A 6,000-nucleotide genomic window follows, 5' to 3' on the forward strand; every position below is an offset into this window, starting at 1 on the left:
ACTTATGTTTATTAAGAAATGCATAATTTTATTCATGAGGTAAGTTCAATAATTACAACCTATGCAATCCCAAAGCTATTACATGTTTCATAAATGGATCTTTGGCTTAGGTTTAGTAAGGGGATTAGCTAACATTTTATGAGTAGACAAGTACTGAACATTGACTTGCTTCTTAACAATCGTTTCTCTAATAAAATGATACTTAATATTTATGTGCTTAGTCCTATTGTGATACTTGGGATCCTTAGCATAAGCTATGACTACTTGACTATCACAATGTATCAAGATTGGACCCTTTTTCTCTATGGTTCATTCCCAATCATTTTAGGAACCTCTTGGGCCATAGAACTCCTTGTATCGTGGTAGAGCATGCTACATGTAACATCCTGAATTTTAACTTTGGAAATTTCCACTATTTATAAGGGTATTATAGTCAAATTAAGTGATTTTTTAATTATTAATGTTTTAAGGAGACTAATGTAGCCAATGGATCATTGGACAACCTTAAAAGAGAGATAGATCAAAGTACGAGAAAGTCATGGCACAGAAAGAGATTCAAATCAAGCCTGGGATCTTTGTGCCATGCGCTGTGTGGATGAGCCAATATGCTGTAGCGCACATACAAAATCTATATTTTATCAGTCACAAAAACAAACCTAAAATTAGAAAAGAGGAGGAGACAAATCAAAGGAAGTGAGGAAGGGAGCTTATGGTCTGTTAGGGCATGACCTTCGGACCACATTAGAAGTATTTGGAGCTTGAATCATCTTTGGGTAAGCTTTCCTTTCCTTCCCCTCTCTATTTTATGCTAAAATTCTAACTTTAGGGCATTTAGGGGCTTGTTTTTAGTTGTGGTTGAGTAATGGACAAACTCATTACCTTAGTTAAGGTCTTAGAAAGTTAAATTAAGCCTCTAAACCTATATTTATAGATTTCATAAAGATTTAGAGGTGTTGATTAAGGTTTGGACGAACCTTATGTAGAAATTTGATGATTAAGAGTAATGTGGGTAATGTAATGGTGTTGTTTATCTGTTGAGACATTAAATAGAGTTAATATAGTGTTTTGGAAATTGGGGTGATTAGTGAGAGAATTTGACAATTAAGAGTTTAGTTACATAGATTAACCTTGATTGGGCATTGTGGTGCCAGTGGACATGTGTGGAGCTGTTGGTTGACCATGGTAACTCTTTTAGTGACAATAGAATTAAGGCAACTGGATTGTCTAATATCCTTTTTTATGTATTTGGATGGTAGTGTGTTCAATTTAAAAGTTATGTTTTGGTTTAATACTAGCCTATTATTAATATGAAATTATGACTTTGAAATTATGTCAAGTGGAATGAAAACTTGTTCTAATATTTTTGTATTTGGAAAGCTAAATGCTACCTTTATGTAAAATTACTAGCAATATTCTATCATTTAAGTGGAAATGAGAAATTGTAATAAATAATATGTTATGGATATGTGTTGGGTGTATTAAGCATGTTTGGTGTAATAATTGGAAGAGAGTGGGAGTTTACCCTAGTGTGTTATCGGGACATTGTTTGAAAATTCATATGGTACATTGGCACTATAAAGGCCCCAGTGCTCAGTATTATATTGTTTGGAAGTCCCAGTACTACAAGTGGTAGATTAGGCTTCAACACCTCTAGTAATAGTAGACAGGGGGAATTTATGATCCATAGTAAGCGAAAGCACTCTTGGTCGGGGCTGCCTTCTACTAATGGTAAGCTTGAGCTAGTCTAGTCACATGGACTTAATCCTATTGAATTATCAGCCCATAGATTTAGTTGGAAGATAATAGAAGGATACAAGGTGGTGTGTTGATCATGCATATCATTATAACCATATGTGTGAATTTATGAGACGTGTTATATAATTTACTATGCCAATTCACATACGCACGAACTGTTCTTATGCATGAGTAATTGATTCGACTATTTAGTTACTAAATCCTCAACTCCCCTTGTGGTTATATTTTATAAGGGAAGGCTTTGATAGGGGCAAGAAAAAGGAAGGTGAAACCGAGCATCAAGAGGACTAGCTCTTAGTTGTATAGTCTTTTCATTTATTTTTGGGTTTGTAACGAATATTATATACATATGCTAACTTAGGACATATATATATATATATATAATTTTGTGACACACTTGCATCATTTCTGTTGTGACTGTGGGTAGCTCGACCTGGGTTTAGTGTATCTATGTTGTAATGGCTATGAGAGGTTGAGATACTAGTGTAAGTGTTAGGTTTGTAACGAATATTATATGCCGTTGGATTATTTGTGAGAAATTGTTTCCTTAGTGAAATTTATGTTAAAATCAGGATTTTGGTGGCCAATTCTTGTCTGAACTATTATGGTTATGATTTAAATGCTTGAGCAGGTTGTTTGTGATCTATTTAAGTTGGGTCAAGTGGTTCCACAGCTATTAGCATTAGTTTTGAGAGTTTGGCACCTTGGAAGCGTTTTTAAAGAAAAATGAGCCATTTTGGATTTATGTGTCCAAATCTCATTTAACTTAGTGTTTGGGTGTAGGACTGGTACTAATAGCTAGGTGGCTTTAAGAGTTACATATGTAAGCTTGAATTGTAACATCCTAAAAATTTTAAGACTCAAATTTATTTAAAAAAAATAAATAAAAATAAAATAAAATATCTATAATTAAATTAAAATTTAGAATAATTTAATAGAGGCCCAGAGTTTGAATTTTACTAAGCAAAAGTTTGGTTTTATTTATTTTTAACTATGGAAAAAATTACCAAAGTTGACCCGGGCTTTTGTGCAATAATAAAAAATGTTGGGCCCTTTCTTGTAATTTTCCCCAAACTTTTTGACCAGCAATTTAAAGACCCAAATTGATGCAGAAACGCAGAAATTGAGTTGGAAAGGAAAGGAAAGGAAACGTATGAGAGGGAGAGAGGAAGAAGAGAAGAGAAAGGGAGGGAGTTAGGCTTGGATCTAGGAGTCTTTGCGACCGTTGCGAGCTTGGCTACACGATAGGTAAACTCCCTACTTCAATCCTCTTCTCTTTCTCTTGATTTTCTTCAATTTTTGGAAGAGGAAATTTTTGGATTTTGATCCCAAAGGCTTTATTCTTGTAAGCTTTTATTTCTTTGGATCCTAGGGAGCATGTTTTGAGTTTCTAGATAGTGATCTAATATTTTGAGTGGATAATTGGATGAAAAGAGGTGTTTTGGGCACAAAATAAACCTTGAGAAATTGGGTTTTTGCTCTTCAATGGTTTAAGCTTATTGATTTAGTTATAATTTTGCTATTTGAGCCCAATAAGATTTAAATTAAGGTTTGGTTTTCATTATAAGGGCTAATGGTGAAAGTTGGTGACACTAAGTGAAGGTTTTTAATTGATAAAAAATTATATAAATTGAAAATTAGCCTAGTGATGGCTAATAAATGGTTTTGGTGGTTAAGTGATACTATGTGAATGGTTGGTTTAATATATGGACCATTAGGTTGGATTATGACTCATAGACCAAGTTGTGTGGTATGAGTTATAGTCTTCATTAATGCTATTTTTCATAATAAGTGATGTGGATCACTTATATGTTGTAGAAAATTGTTGGTGGAACTTATTGAGAAGTAAGGAACAAGCCGAGCCCTATTTTGTACAAGGGGAACCCTTTTAGTACCAAAGGGTTGAGGTAACAGGGGAATTTATATTTCTTATTACTTTGTTTTAGCTATTTTTGAATAAATATTACTAGTTATCATGCATTACATGTTTTAAAAGATTAAATGTGCTTTATAAGGGGTTATGGGGTACTACTTTGATTATAGTGCAAATATGTTTTCTAATTGTTTAATAACAATGTTTTTATGGAAATGAGATTTATAAATATTATACTACTTTAGAGTGTTGAATGGTCAATACTCAGGAAAGGTAGACAAGAGTAAAAGGCATGATCTCGGTGGGAGTTCACCAATGAGAAGGTGTGGATTTTTGATATTCTATGGCACACTGTCAGTACTCAGTGTTGTCTTACGTATTGTGGGCTCAGTGCACTAAAGTGGTTAGTGTATTGAGTGTTCGACACCTCTCAGTGGGGGAGGGAATCCGACATATGAAGTGTGAGGTTGAGTGCCTAGGCCAAGGTAGCCCTCACATGGAGAGTAAGTCGGGCTGGCTCTGGGAGGGAGTTAGCTTTGACTGCTCAGGATTCACGTCGAAGGGGCATAGGCGGTTCGGTGGATTAGATCATGCCTTAGATTATGTTTTGTGCCTGTGGAGGTACAAGTAGGTATAAGGTTTACCTGCGAGTTAAAGAGTGCCAAGGGGCATTCTGTTGGTCATGAAAGGCCATACCGGCCTAGGTCATGCATTCATGCATTTTAAATGGCTAAATTATATACTATGTTGAATTTATTATTCATTTATTTAATTATGGCTTACTTTGTAATAATCAATATAGATTTCACTGTTACTGAGACTGTGGTTGTCTCACCCCGTTCTTTTCAATATTCTAGGTCCAGGCGAAGGATCCAGTGGTGGACGGGGAAAAGAGCAAAGCTAGGGGTTTGCTTGTGATTTGTAAAGAACTGCAACCCCTTTCTTTTGAGCAAATATATTGTAATGTATTTAAGATTAGGGTGCCAGTAGGATATGATTGTGTGTGTGTGTGTGAATATGTGTGGATTGTGTGCTTGTGTATGAATTTTTGTCTGTTTGCAGACTTGTGGCTAGGAAACTTGGTTATGGTGTGTGGTTTTGATGGATTTACTTAGTACACCAAGTTTCTATTACAAGCAGATCTTTATTTTGATATATATGTGATTTTATAAGCAAATGCAAAGTGGTTGCATTGCAAATGGTGTGCTATGGGAAAACATACAGCTTGGATAGAGAGAGTGGGTGCGTGGGCCCCACAAGGAGCTCTGAGCCAAGTGAAAATGTTTAGCATATATATTTATATAAATACATGATATTTGGATTGATTTGTGACCACTCTTGTATGATTTGTGCATTTTGGGGGTTTAGGGTCCATTTTGGGAAATGGCACCCGGGTGGTCAAATTTTGATGTATGGGGTTTTTCCATCATTTGAATGTTCTATCAGGTGTTTTTAATCATATTTGACGTGTCCAAAGTGTTCCCACAGGTTTGTGACCATTAGGATGAGATTTGGAAATTTTGAAAATGGTTTTTACCAAAAAGCTGCACTTTTGCATCTGGGTGTCCAAATCTTAATCCGACCGTTGGATTTCTCTAAAATTTGGGTCACAAGTAAAACCTTTTATAAGCTTCGTGTGGGCTTTAGAATCACATCGATCGGATATCGGACGGAGAAACGACGCACTTCGGAATTTGGTCTGGAGGTGCTGTCATGACAGCATTAAATTGCTGTCATGACAGCTACAGTGTTGATTTTGTAACCTGCACAAAATTCAATCCGTCCGTTGGATCTTTTCAAAATTTAGTATGCTAATAATATTCTTTGAAAGTGACATGTGGGCTTTGGAATCACTTCGATCGGAAGTCAGATGATGAAATGGTGCACTCCGGAAGTTGATCCGGAAGTGCTGTCATGACAGCTTTTTTAGCTGTCATGACAGCAAAAATAGTCAATCTTTTAATATGTCTAATTTTTAATCCGACCGTTGGATCTTTTTGAAATTTGGTACACTTATAGTACCCTTTGAATGTGACGTGTGAGCTTTAAAATCACTTCAATCGGAGGTCGAATGACGGAACACCGCCTCCTGGAAGTTGGCCCAGGAGGGCTGTCATGACAGCAATAAATTACTGTCATGACAGCATCTTTTTATTCCATTTTCGTCTAACTTGCTTCCGTGCGCTATAGGTAGAACCTATAATTATTTTTAAGGTTTTAAATTATTTATTTCTTAAGTTGGTTAGAGGATCAACTCCTTAACCACACTTAGTTTGTTTGAATTATGTGATTTTTGGATAACACTCAAGGCAAGTGTTACATGAATCATTTGAATCAGACATTAGATGGCGAAATGGCACGCTCTAGAAGTT

General features: G+C 35.6%; 1 long non-coding RNA gene across 1 annotated transcript; it reads left to right on the forward strand.

Annotated features, from left to right (window-relative positions):
- Positions 1-3,594: 3,594 nt before the first annotated feature.
- LOC129321440 (uncharacterized) lies at positions 3,595-4,953 on the forward strand. Its single transcript, XR_008596004.1, has 2 exons — positions 3,595-3,662; positions 4,486-4,953. It is a non-coding gene; the product is annotated as an uncharacterized LOC129321440 (long non-coding RNA).
- Positions 4,954-6,000: the final 1,047 nt, after the last annotated feature.

This window comes from Prosopis cineraria, unplaced genomic scaffold (genome assembly GCF_029017545.1).
Source record: "Prosopis cineraria cultivar Desert tree isolate PC_DT_omini unplaced genomic scaffold, ASM2901754v1 PC10, whole genome shotgun sequence".
Classification (NCBI taxonomy): Eukaryota; Viridiplantae; Streptophyta; class Magnoliopsida; order Fabales; family Fabaceae; genus Prosopis; species Prosopis cineraria.